Source organism: Myotis myotis, unplaced genomic scaffold (assembly GCF_014108235.1).
Source record: "Myotis myotis isolate mMyoMyo1 unplaced genomic scaffold, mMyoMyo1.p scaffold_m19_p_4, whole genome shotgun sequence".
Classification (NCBI taxonomy): domain Eukaryota; kingdom Metazoa; phylum Chordata; class Mammalia; order Chiroptera; family Vespertilionidae; genus Myotis; species Myotis myotis.
The window spans coordinates 71,160,176-71,174,985 of record NW_023416346.1 but is presented as its reverse complement, the minus strand read 5'-3'; positions in this window follow the sequence as shown (position 1 = coordinate 71,174,985).

Below are 14,810 nucleotides of genomic sequence, written 5' to 3'. Positions count from 1 at the left end.
AGAAAAGGAAGGTTTCAAGTCAACAACATAAATTTATACCTCTGTAACTAGGAAAAAATACGAAGTAAACTCAAAGATAGTAGAAAGAATAAAATATAAAAGATCATATGCAGATAAACAAAATAGAGTACAATAAAACAATAGAAATAATTAACAAAATTAAGAATAACTTATTCAAAAAGATTAATAAAACTGACAAACTATTAACTAGATTGATTTAGAAAATAAGAAGACTCAAATATCTAAAAATCAGAAATAAAAGAGTTGACATTACAACTAGTTTTACATAAACAAAATTATTATGAGAGTACTATGAGTAATTGAACATCAGCAAATTGGACATTGAAGACGCAATGGACAGATTTGCAAAAATTGCACAACCTAGCAAGACTGGAGCATAAAGAAATAGAAACTAAGAACAAATCTATTCCTAGTAGGAGAATTAAATCAGTAATCAAAAACCTTCTAACAAGGAGAGTTCAGAGCCAGATCCATCAATGGTGAATTCAACCAAACATTTAAAGAAGAATTAATAGAAAGCCTCCTCAAAACTATTCCAAAAACTAGTAGAAAAAACTTCCAAAGTCATTAAATGAGGCCAGAATTATCCTGATATCAAATCAGAAAAGGAAACCACAACAAAACAATGCCAAAAGCTACAGACCAATATCCATAATAAATAATGATGCAAAAATCCTCAACAAAGCAGTATCAAATAGAATTCACCAGCACATTCAAAGAACTATATGCCATTATCCAGTGGGATTTATTACTGTAATGCATGCATAGAACAACATATGAAAGTTAATCAATATAAAACATCACATATACAGAAAAAAATGGAGAAAAAATCACGAACATTTCAATTGCTGCAGAAAAGCATTTGACAAAATTTACAGCCTCTCATGCTAAAAATATCTTACAAACTAGTTATAGAATAAAAGTAACTCAACATAGGACAGGCCATATATGAATAGCCAACATTTTAGAACATACTCAATGATAAAATATTGAACTGAAGCTTCTTTTCAAAATCAGGAGCAGGACAAAAGTGTCTACTTTCACCACTTCTATTCAACAAGTTGTAGCTAAATAAATTAGGCAAGGAAGAGAAATTTTAAAAAAATCCAAATCAGAAAAAAAGTTAAAATTATTTCTGTTTGCAGATTATATAATTTCATATCTAGAAAACACTGAAGATTCTATTTAAAATGGTTAGACCAAAAAATGAATTCAGCAAAGTTGCAGTATTCAAAATCAATACATAAAAATCAGTTGATTTTGTATATACTAACAATGAACATTCCAAAACTAAATTAAGAAAACAATTCTATTGAAAATAACAAAACCCATAAATACTTAAGAATAAGCTTAACCAGGGAAGTAAAGATTTGTACACTAAGAATTACAGAACATTGCTTAAATAAATTGGAGAAGACACAAATAAATGGAAAAACATGACATTTTGATTGATTAGAAAAAATTAATGTTGTTAAAATAACAATATTATATAAACCATCTAAAGATTCAATGCAAACCTTAAAAAAGATGTTTTCATAGAAATAAAAATAATCCATTCTAAGTATGGAATATTGAGAGACTTTGAATAGCTAAAAATCTTGAAAAAGAAGAAAAATGTTGAGGCTCTCACACTTCCTGATTTCAAAACTTATTATGAAGGTACTATAATTTAAACCATGCAATACTTCTATTAAGACCATTAAAATAAAATACAGAGCCCAGAAATAAACTTTCACCAATAAGATCAAATGATTTTTGGTTGCAGTGTCAAGACCATTCAGTACAGAAAGGACAGTATTTTCATCAAAAAGTGTTGGGAGCCCTGGCTGATTTGGCTCAGTGGATAGTGCATCGGCCTGCAGCCTGAAGGGTCCTGGTTTCACTTCCTGTCAAGGGCACATGCCTGGGTTGCAGGCTCAGTCCCCAGTTGGGAGTATGCAGAAAGCAGCTGATCAATGATTCTTTCTCATCATTGATGTTTCTATCTCTCCCTCTTCTTTCCTCTCTAAAATCAATAAAAATATATTTAGGAGAAAAAAGTGTTGGGAAATCTGGATAGCCACTTGCAAAAATGAATGAAGTTAGACCCTGAATTGACATTATGTAAAAATTAACTTTAAAAGAATAAAATATTTAAATATAAGAGCTAAAACTATAAAACTTTCATGATATAACATATCAAGAAATGTTCATTATAAGCCCAGAAATCAAAAGAACGAATAGATAAATTGAACTACATCTAAATTTAGTAACTTCTTTACATCAAAACACACAACAAAATCAAGAGTTACCACCCAGAATGGGAGAAAATATTTGTGTTTCATGAAATATATAGAATGCAACAACAACAAAGAAACAGGAATCTTAATTTAAAATGAGCAAAGGACTTGAAAACATATTAATCCAAGAAGATCTACAAATAACAAGTGTGGGAGCACAGGTCCTTCTCTGCCAAAGGCTGTAGCCCTGTGGACACTGGGTAGTAGATGAAGAAGACATGAGTAATTGTCATTCGGCATATAAGAAAAATACAAATATTCTCTCCCATTCTGGGTGGTAACTTTTGTTTTCTGGCTTTGGTGTCATATCCAAGAAATTATTGAAAAATTTAATATAATGAAGCTTTCTTGGTATGTTTTATCATGAAAGTTTTTTAGTAGCTTATTTCAACTTAGCATAATGTCCTCAAGGTTCATCCATGTTGTTGCATGTGTCAAAATTGCATGGCTTGTGTTACTATTTGGTTAGAGTGTCTGCCCATGCACCAAAGGTTAAGGGCATATATCTGTGTTGCAGACTCAATCCAAGCCTGGTAAGGGCATGTGAGGGAGGTGACCAATAGGTGTGTCTCTTTCACATCAATGTTTCTCTCTCTATCTATCCATCTCTCCTTCCCTTCCACTCTCTCTAGAGATCAGTTGAAAAAATATTCTCTAGTGAGGATTAACAACAACAACAACAAGACAAATACTGTATGATTCTACTTATATGCGGTTCCTGGATTAGTCTAAGTCAGACAGGACAAAAGTGGAATAGTTGTTACTGGGGCTAAGGAGACCCAGGAATGGAGAATTGCTTTTTATGATTACAGAGTTTCAATTTTGCAAGATTAAAAGAGTTCTGAAGATAGATGGCAGTCCATGCAATACCACTGCAGTCTACACCTAAAACTGGTTAAGATTATAAATTTTACATTATGTGTATTTTATCATACATTTTTATGTACCTTAAGAAATGGGCAAAGGAGAAGAAACAAATATTTTGGAAGTTGTTTCATGTATAGATATTCACATAATTCTATGATATATTCTGGGACAATTTTAAGTGTTATTCCTACGTTATTTATGAAGAAACTAGAGGCCCCATGCACAAAATTCATGCATGGAGAAGAGGGTCCCCTCAGCCCATTCTGCACCCTTTCCAATCCGGGGCCCCTCGGGGGATGTCCGACTGCCAGTCGGACATCCCTCTCACAATCTGGGACTGCTGGCTCCTAACCGATCACCTGCCTGCCTTCCTAATTGCCCCTTACTTCCCCCCCCCCCCTGCTGGCCAGGTCGCCCCCAACTGCCGCCCTCTGCTGGCCTGGTCACCCCTAACTTCCTCCCTGGTGGCCTGGTCATTCCTAACTGCCCCTCCTTTGGCCTGGTTACCCCACACAGCCTGCTGTTCAGTCGTTTGATCATCCCTCACTAACCCTCCTGCTGGCCTTTTCACCCCACGCAGCCTGCCAACCTGCTGTTTGGTGGTTACTGTTACTGTGACAGTGTCCCAGACAATTTGCATATTCCTCTATTACTAGTATAGATTGAGGCACAGAGAAAAGTAAGCAACTTACTCAAGGCAATAGAGCTAATAAATGGCGAAACTAAAATTAAAAATATAATAATTGTATTATTTGCTTCAATTGCTATATCATGCAGCCCCTATGAAATATCTGCCCCTTCATATTTCTGGTATACGTTCTGCTTAACATAATGACAGTCTGTTGATTCATGAATTCTGATAGTGCAGCATTAGTTTTGAATTCTAGATTCAATAATTATTTAACTATATACCTGTGGATATTTAAGTCCTTAAACCTCGATTTCTCTTCTTTGCCTAATTTTTTTAGCCAGAGCACATAATAAATCCAGCTTTAGATTTCTGGTATATGTTCTGCTTAACATAATGGTATGTGGGAAGAGCTCAGGAGATTTATCTCAGTGCAGTGGCGGATGCAATGGCGTGAGTGCACTCCACCTATACAAGCTTCCTCGGCACACCGGGAAGTGGCAGCGCCCGCCTGAGTAAGCCCTCTAGAGCCCCTACATAGTACCCTATCTTTCCTACCATTGGTTGCCCTAAGGATGTTGTAAACTTCTGATTGGTCTGGAATGTTATATATGTCCCTGTACTTAAACAATAAAGTTCAGACTGCGTCTTGAACCTGTCTCCGGAGTCGGGCATGCTTCGTTAGGACTCCGTGGGCCTCACCCCCGCGGGACCCCCTGCCTCATTCTGGCGCCCGAACAGGGACCCCGGCAAGTGTTGGGACGGGTGAGTGCCCCTCTGTAACAATGGAAAACCTTCCCCCCTTAGCCCGAGCCCCTCAGGCTCGGGCACTCCACGCGCTGTTACAGAGCAGGCAAGTAAAGGTAACGGAATGGGAGACATTCCCTCTCACCCCCACCGCAGCCTCCGCTGCTGCCCCCACCACAGCTTTCGCTGCCGCCCCCGCCGCAGCCTAGGCTGCCGCCCCTGCCTCCTCAGGGGCCGCTACTAATGCCTGAGGCGCTTTCAGCCTAGGTAGAGGCTGGGAGGGCGTGTAGTAAGCCCTCTGCCCCCGCAGATTCCTGGGCTGTTTTCAATAAGCCAAAAGTAGTTTCTCAAAGCTCAAGGAAGACTGAAACTGAGACAGAAAAAACCTCAAGCAAGGTGAAAGCAGGAAAGTCTCACCAGGAGGCTGCCTGCTGGAGTCACTCACTCGCTCCCCTTGCAGAACAAACAAAAAGTTTAACTGCCCAGCAGTCCCCAAGTAACCCTTTCATGGAAGACGCAGGTAATAATCCATGGACGGGGATATATCAATCCTTGTGTAGCCAGAGAAATAGAACAAAGAAGTCCTTAAGGCTAGAGACCCCTGGACTCTTTCCTGTGAATGTTAACCCCACAGCTACAGCAGAGGAAAAAAAAAAGAGAGAGAGAGAAGGGGGAGAGAGAGCCGTTGCCATGGAGAGAGAGTTCTTTGTTGATTTTGCTTATCTAAGGTATGCGAAGACCTTAGCAGCTAGCAGGCAAACTTATCTCTGTCCAGTTTTCTTCTCTTTAACCCTTCCAATACTAAATTAGACTAATACAACATAATTAAGATTACACAAGAAAGAAAGTACCTACTCTTATTAATCTAAAGAAATGCTAAATGTTTAACTTGCCAGATAAAAGTTTAAAGTTCTGGTTGAATTGAATTAGGAAAAATTATAACTGTGGTAACTAAATGCCTAAAGTATAAAAAGAAAATCTTGTCAGTTTTAACTTAATTGATATGTCTTAATAATTATAAAAAGTACTATAACTAAGGAATAACTTTGGGATATTTCATGGGCCCTAAAATATTTTCAAAAGTTAATTCTCTCTTCTTAAAGGATTTTTTAATAAAGCCAATTCAATGTGCTTGAAATCACATGAAAACCTTTATCAAATAAAAATTAATAAATACATATCTTGAGTTTTTGCCTCTAAGAAAGGGCAAAACAAGTTATTTTACATAATATTTCTTAAAATACAGCAGTAGAATTTTAAGATATAATTTAAAACAACAAGAGCTCTCTGTTCATGCTGAGGTTGAAGCCTCATAATGGCTAGTACCATAAATCTCCCAGATAACAGAGACTTGGCTAACAGCAGCTTCCCTATATCTAAATCCAGCCTAACACCAGGAATGCTCAGAGCCTTCTCAAAGGATGCAAAATAATCCTTTCCATTAATATTTACAATGTAAACTAAAGTTATTGTTAAAATATTAAATTTGACAGTAAAATAATAATCAAATTTTCAGATTAATTAAAAATGGCTCAAAAAGTATTAACCAAAATTTTCATTTCATGGAAAAATTGCTTAACATGCAATGAACCTAAAGCAGTCATATTTTTATGCAAAAAATTAAAATTTAAAGTTATCTAGACTGCAGTATAAATTTTCCAAAAACCTCCTAATATTAAAAAATAAAAAAGGGAGGATAGTGGAAAAATACCATGTAAGGAAAAATATCCTATAACTAATTTACATCTAGAAAAATTTTTCATTTATAATGCTAACAGCAAGACACCCATGAAAAACCTATATGGTGTCAACATAAGCCAAAGGAAATTCATTTAAGCAAAAATAAATAAAACTCCAAGTAAAGTTCCCTTTATTAATCTTTGGTCGAGAATACGTTTGTATATTTTCAGAAAACAACTCCAAGGCCATGTGGATTCCTGAAACAGAGAGGAATTATCAGGAATGCTCCAGCCATGAAGACAAGAGGAAAAACAATCCAGGGATAGAGGCAGCTAGCTTTCACAAGCTATCTCCTCATTTAACCCTCTCTAGCTGCAAGCATCTCATACAGGCATGCAAAACCTGTGGCCACCTATTGCCTTTAAGCCCCCCCCCCCAGCCACAAGGGGCCAACCCCTGGGGGCTCCAACCCAATGCCTTATGTCAAGCAGATGTGACCCATATTCCAAGCTTCAATAGGCTCAAACATGTACATGGAATCATTGACACTTGCTCTGGGGCCACGTATGCTCAAGCTTACACAGGTGAAAAAGACTCGCCACGCAATAGCAACCCTCAACGGGGCATTTTTAACATTAGACTTCCCCTAGAAAATTGAAACAGATAATAGTCACTGCTACACTAGCGAGGCTTTTCAGCAATTCCTCACAAAACATAACATCAAGCACGTTACTGGCATACCATACAACCCACAGGGACAAGCCATAGTAAAACGACAAAACAAAAAACTAAAAACCCAGATTCAATAAGAAAAAGAAGGGGGAAATACAGGCACGCCCCAACAACTATTACAACAGGCCTTATTAACTCTCAATTATTTTCATTTTGCCCCCGACGGTCTTCCTCCCATTTTCAAACATTGGGGAGGTCTCAGAGACGTACCAACACCTCTCCCCTTGGTCCGGTGGAGAGATCCACTAACCGGGGCTTGGAAGGGCCCCGACCCACTCTTAACCCAAGGGAGAGGGTTTGCTTGTATTTTTCCAGAAGGTGAAAAAAAAATCCCGCGTGAATTCCTGCCCGTAACATCAAACCCTGCACCACCAGCGATGAACCGTAGACCACCATCACCATCACCTCCGGTAGAGGAAATGGAGGACCTGGCCATAGAAGACAGCCAGCCCCGGCGGCGGAGACGACCAAGACATCGGCGAGCCCACAACATTACCTGGGAAAACATAAAGAACCTACAGGACCAAGCTGCACGCATGGCACCAGAAGGCAATCCATCAAAGGGACATTATTCCTATTAATGTGTGCCATCATAACAGCGAACTCTCAGGAGCGAGCACAACATGTATGGGCAGCCATACCTCATCCAGGGTTGCTCATGCCTATCAGCGCCGACAGCCTACAATTCCCCGCTGTCCAAGTGTCTGACTGTTCTGTGGACTTATCCTGTGACGGAGCGGAACCGGTCTCATTGCCATAGAACGGGACTGTATGGGCTAAGAGCAGTAGCCCTAACCTCCTTAAATGGACTCTAGATAATGGAACTGCCCCGGGACAAGGGTGGATATACCTAGCACCTCATGCAATAATACCCGAGTGAAACCCGTTGAGTTTAGTTTCTTAAGTGATGCCCTCAGCCGTCTAACTTCCTGGTTAAATCCAGCCAACCTCCTCATTTGGGGAGTCATGATAGTAGGATTCGTCATAGGAATACTATTATTTCACTGTTTATACAACATGTTCAATAAGCTAAGTGCCCAGCAAGCCATGATCATACACGTCCAGCAGGCGCTAATAAGAAAAGAAGGGGGAGATGTGGGAAGAGCTCAGGAGATTTATCTCAGTGCAGTGGCGGATGCAATGGCGTGAGTGCACTCCGCCTATACAAGCTTCCTCGGCACACCGGGAAGTGGCAGTGCCTGCCTGAGCAAGCCCCCTAGAGCCTCTACATAGTACCCTATCTTTCCTACCACTGGTTGCCCTAAGGATGTTGTAAACTTCTGATTGGTCTGGAATGTTATATATGTCCCTGTACTTAAACAATAAAGTTCAGACTGCGTCTTGAACCTGTCTCCGGAGTCGGGCATGCTTCGTTAGGACTCCATCGGCCTCACCCCCGCGGGACCCCCTGCCTCAATGGTAGTCTGTGGATATTTAACTCATTAAACCTCAATTTCTTCATATGCATATTGAGAATAGTAATAATTCCTTTCTTTTAAAGTTGTGAGGGTTAAATGTAATAAACAATGTTAAGTGTTAGAAGAGTGCCAGAGCACATAATAAATCCAGCTTATAGCAATGTGTAATTTAGTATGTTTTCAAATGTTTAACTGTAATGAAACATTCCAGTAAACCTAAGTGGTACTTCATATTGACCCTAAAAGCTAATTCAAAAGAACTCATGTGTCCTTACCATTTGGTCAATCACAGTAAAAGTGCAACTGTATAGCAAACAGAAATATTTTTGGCAACTTATATATTTGATTGTACCCCACAAAACTTTTGTATGCCTTACAGTTTATAAATAGATCTGAAGAATATTGGTTCCTGGTTAATAGCATTTCCAATAAAAATCTCTAAGTGTCCATCAGGGAAGCTGCTACCTCTGACACAATTATGAAAGTGGCAGTTAAGAAGATACTTGAAAAACTGTTAACTTCAAGATAACACCAAATTAGCACTAATCCAAGAAGCATCAAGCAGTCATTTCCCACCATAAATGCTTCTCAAATCCATTAGCTGGTGATTACAAACTGGAATGCATAACACACACACACACACACACACACACACACACACACACACACAGAATGAAGCTTAAAACTTCAAAAATTTGATTGCCAGTGGCAATAACCCAATCAGCATATAAATGTCCCCTGACCCATTCTCTCTTTCTACATTTCACAGACAGCATATAATGGTCAGTATCTAATTTACCAATATAATTTTAACTTGAAGTGGTCTGAAAATACAGTTTTTAGCTTTCCAGCTTCTGTACACTAGAAGAAATTTAAAATGGATAGTGATACATTAAAATATGCTAACAAATAAATTGATAAGTTTTAATGTGTTGTGTTTTTTTTTTTTTAATGCAAAGTTATGTGCATTAGCTCTAGTTTCACAGGCAGATCATAAAGGCATTCTGGCCAATTCTCATACAATTTTTCTTAAAGACAAAGGTTAATTTACTGACTAAAACTTATGTGAAGTCTATTATTTATCGTTCAATAACAAACCACCTCCAAAATCTAATACCTTAATGCAGGGGTCCTCAAACTACGGCCCGTGGGCCATATGCTAATACAAATATTGTATTTGTTCACATTTTGTTTTTTTACTTCAAAATAAGGTATGTGCAGTGTGCATAGGAATTTGTTCATAGTTTTTTTTTAAAACTATAATCTGGCCCTCCAACAGTCTGAGGGACAGTGAACTGGCCCCCTGTTTAAAAAGTTTGAGGACCCCTACCTTAATGCAACAATCATTTATTATTTCTCAAAAATGTTTTATGTTGATAGGGTGGTTCTCCTGGAATTGGCCTCACTCAGCTGGCAGATTACCGGCAGCTAGCTGGTTTAAGATTGCCCTCACATTGGGAAGGACAGATTACTTTCTGCTGAGAGAACTGAAAAAACTTCATGACTGGTGCAGCCACTGTAGAGAACAGTATGGAGTTTCCTCAAAAAACTAAAGATGGAACTCCCATTTGACCCAGTGATCTCACTTCTAGGAATATATCCTAAGAAATTAGAAACACCACTCAGAAAGGGTATATGTATGCACCCCTATGTTCATAGCAGCGCAATTTACCATAGCTAAGATTTGGAAACAGCCTAAGTGCCCATCAGCAGATGAATGGATTTGAAAACTGTGGAACATCTACACAATGGAATACTACACTGCTATAAAAAAGAAGAAATTGTTACCATTTGCATGGATGGAACTAGAGAGCATTATGCTAAGTGAAATAAGCCAGTCAGAGAAAGCTAAATATCACATGAGCTCACTTATTTGTGGAATATAATGAACAACATAAACTGATGAACAAAAACAGATCCAGAGACAGAGAAGCATCAATCAGACCATCAAACCTCAGAGGGAAGGTAGGGAAGGGTGGGGATAAGGGGTAGAGATCAACCAAAAGACTTGAATGAATGAATATAAGCCTAACCAATGGACACAGACACCAGTGAGGTGAGGGCATGAGTCGGGGGTGGGAGGGGCAATGGGGGGATAAGGACACATATGTAATACCTTAATCAGTAAAGAAAAAGAAAAATGTCATGAGTGAGAAACTGTAAGAGGGATTTGAGGAATAGATAGTATTTTGACCAAAAAACAACTTTCAAATAAGAATTAGGAATAAGAAATTCCAAGCAGAAGAGATATCATAAACTCACAGGAGTAATCCAGGTAATCCAGGGTATTTGGAGAGCAGTGACCCAGCCAGATCTTCAGCTCAGATAGAACACAAGAGTATATTGATAGGATTGTTGTAGAAAGTTACTTAGAAAGGTATGTGGAGACTACATGATTACTATTTTTGAATATTAACCTAACTCAATATCTTTTAACAAAATTGAGCATTTGAACAAATAGGAGTGACAAAATCGGAGTCATGCTTTAGAAATAACAAGTCATGGACAAGATGATGTAGAATAGATGTGGAGTAAAATAAGGGCAGCTCCATCATGTGTTTTCAATATATTAAATCTGATCTCTTAAAAACATGATTATAGATTAGATAAATAAAGATAGATACACAGTCATATGTATCTATGTAAAGGGAGAGATATATAAACCTGCAATATTAACATATGAATACATCCAAAATTATATGGTGACATTTTCAAGTAATTACACCTTAAATATCCAACAAATATGAGTTTTTACAGCAAATAAAAAAATATTGTAGAGAAAATGCCCTTTTATCACAATACATTAGTCATTGATATTGAATGTTAATTATACAAATAAATGATACAAGTTAATTTATTTGGATTCATTAATTGATTGTATCATAAAAATAAAAGAAAATGAGAATTTATTTAGAAACACTTTATGTTGGTAGAGGAAAAACACATTTTTAACAGATTATTGGAATTGCACATGTAGTTAGACTAATGATAAATACAAAAGATTTATTTTTGACCTTCAGAATCTAAAATGTCTAAATGCTTATCAAATGAGAGAAAGGTCAATGAGCTGAGGAAGCTTGTTTTCCTTTAAAGATTTTCTGCTTGAATGTCACTGCCTTTTAGTGCCTGCAGAACACCAAATTACAAATAGAATAAAAGTGTGAACTTTAGAAAATATTGAACCAGGTACTTTAAATGCCTATGCTATACATGAAAACAAAATAAAGCACTCTTGAAAAACAAATTAACTTATAATTTATTACTGTTTCAGTACACAAAATGATACCTGTCTAGCCGAAAAGTGTTAATATCAATTTATAATTGTTTAATATACTCTGAAAAACTAGATACTAGTGGGCAATCTTGGGTGGCTTAGGAGATAATGAATTTAATTTGTGGTTTAGCAAACAACAAACTTTCCTGATTTAATACTTTAAACTCTGAATCAGAGTGGCTTTTCTCTCACAGATGTCTGAGAATATACACAAAATAATACATAGCAAAGATGTTTTGGACAGAATGTACTTGAAACAGAAAATTGGGTTATTTGAAATAATGTAAAGATTCTATGAGATACACAACTGTGACTAATACTTAAAGACTCAGAGTCAGCAATGCCACATGGACTAACCACTGCCAAGGCTCTGTAAATCAAATTTGATAAGAACAGAGTTCACCATAATCACATTTCAGCAATTAGGTAGTGAAAATGCCTGGAGCTAACATTTAACACAGAGTAGAGTTACCATGATGTTGGAGTACTTACTCCTGAATGCTGTTCAACTATGCCAACTGTGGGTCCTCAATTCCCTTGCCAGGAACTGGATGTCCGTGGATGCCGGGTATTAGGTGGAGGAGATATGAGAAGTTGTAGGCATGATAGAGAAACTTTATTGCAGAGCTAGTAGCCATTGTTAACAAAAGCCATCAGAAAAAAACAGTTCTTCAAAGTAGCCTCACGAAGCAGTTGCTAACAAAGTTGTCACATAAAGTAGTCCCATACCGGCTGGTCAGTAACACATCTTTATACCAAGTCAGACCAAAGAGACCTCTTGACAAAGAGTGACATCAGTATTTGGGTTATAGAAAGGTATGCCTGTGCAGTACATACAGAAAGATTACTGTGTCCTTGTTTTTGCACCTGCAAATGGAAAGTTTGCCTTGAACATACAGTGTACTCTGATTAGGGTTCCTACACATGCAAAAGCTATGTTGTCTCTTAAATTTCTTAATAATATAATTAATAATACAGTTAAATTTCTCAATGAAACAGTTTGTAACTCACAAACAATCATGGATATTTGTTAACTTTGCAGTTGTTGCCTTCACATTTCAAATAGAGCAATGGCATTCTCAAAGACATTCAATAATAAAAAGACTATCATGTGCAATAATTACTAGATTATTAGAATAATTAGGTAATCACAAATATAAAGAATATATGTATTTATAAAGTATTAATGAAAATTAAGTTACATAAGCTATATTTTACCAGTGTGCTTTGTAACCTCATATGCCCTTGTTTTAAAAATGTAATTATCTTCTTATATAAGAAATGTTAACAGAACAGAGATCATATAGGGTAAAGTTATCTCAAGTAGGTGTTACTGAAAACACTTCTACTGGATTAAAATGGATCTTTTATAGAAAAAGTAATTCTTTTGTCAAATTTAGAAAATTCAAAATCAAAGTTAAAAAATATTCTTGTTTGCTTTTAAAAAATTTCCCTTTACATTTCCTCAGAGCCTCTAAAGAACTAGAGTGCTTCTGACACTCCAAGATAAAATATAGTGTAGCATTTCCCAGATACATCAAATATGGAAGCTTTTATTGTAATTGGGCCTTTTGTAACTTGTATTTCATGCAACACTAGTGTCATCATGCACAGATTAGTGCACATTGAAAGGAAATTAATTAGAAGAAATATTTTAATATCGCTATTTGCGTCTTGCTAATGAAAAGAAAATAGGATTCTACTGAGTCTCCTATCTACCTACTCCAGGACTTCTGTGAGGATTAAATGAGATGAGGCATGGGAAAATGCTTCACAGACATTTGGTTAAAGTGTGAAATGTTTGCACCTGGCAATAAAGCAAGTCCATTTCCTGGGCTGAAGAAACTCCAAGGAGGCTAGTCGCTAGGGAGAGGAAGCCAGGCATTGCTATGCGACATCATTATCTGGTGCCCACAGCAACCATTTCTGAGCTGGGCTGAGCTGTGGGCCGCCTTTTGCACCATGGGGTCTTGGCAACATTGGCTCTTATTTGGTGGGCTGTTGCTCCAGGATGGTAGTGGGGCCTGTGCTTGGGGGAAGCCGAATGTTGGTTTGTCCACACAAGGTCTGTGGTGCCGTTTATTTTTAAATGGCCAGTGTGCCTCATGGCAGCTCCTGCATTGAGCGTCTGCCCCCTGGTGGTCAGTGAGCGTCTTAGCTACTGGTTGGACAGATGGATACTTAGCCTTTTATATATATAGATTGTCTGGTAAATGAAGAATTTATAAAAAACACATGCATGAAGTGACTACCCCAAGGTCTCACAGTACCCTAAACAGAATGAAAATACACATCCTCTTGTACCCTGCCCATTGCTGATTCCATTGTCACAAAATAGCTTCCAATTTTAACTGCTAATATTTGTTTAAAATTTAAAAATAATCAAGTTAACTATAAAAGTTATAGAAGACATTGAAAATGAAAGTGGGCCCTAACCAGTTTGGCTCAGTGGATAGAGTATCGGCCTGCAGACTGAATGGTTCTGGGTTTGATTCCAGCCAAGGTCATGTACCTTGGTTGCGGGCACAACCCCAGTAGAGGGTGTGCAGGAGGCAGCTGGTCGATGTTTCTCTCTCATTGATGTTTCTAACTCTCTATCTCTCTCCCCTCCTCTCTGTAAAAAATCAATAAAATATATTAAAATTAAAAACAAGAAAATGAAAGTAGACTCATAGAACTCCAGAGTCAAGAACGAATTCTATAAAAATAGTATGCTTCCTAATACACAACACTGTCTTCTCTTGTAATTCCCTTGTCTAAGTGTGTGCTTTTCAAATTATTTTGCTTTTATACACTGAAGCAATTGAAATTCGGGTTAGGTTTCAATGTCAGAATGTCTCACTTATAAATAAACTAGAGGCCCGGTGCACAAAAATTTGTGCACTCGGGGGGGTGTCCCTCAGCCCTGCCTGTGCCCTCTCGCAGTCTGGGACCCCTCGGGGAATGTCCACCTGCTGGGGGATTGGGCCTAAGCTGGCAGTCAGACATCCCTCTGGCAGCCCGGGAGCCCTAGGGGGATGTCCACTTGCCAGTGGGAGCAGGCCTAAGCTGCAGTCGGACATTCTTAGTGCTGCTGAGGAGGCGGGAGAGGCTCCCGCCACCACCGCTGTGCTGGCAGCAATCAGCCTGGCTTGTGGCAGAGCAGAGCTCCCCCTGTGGGAGCT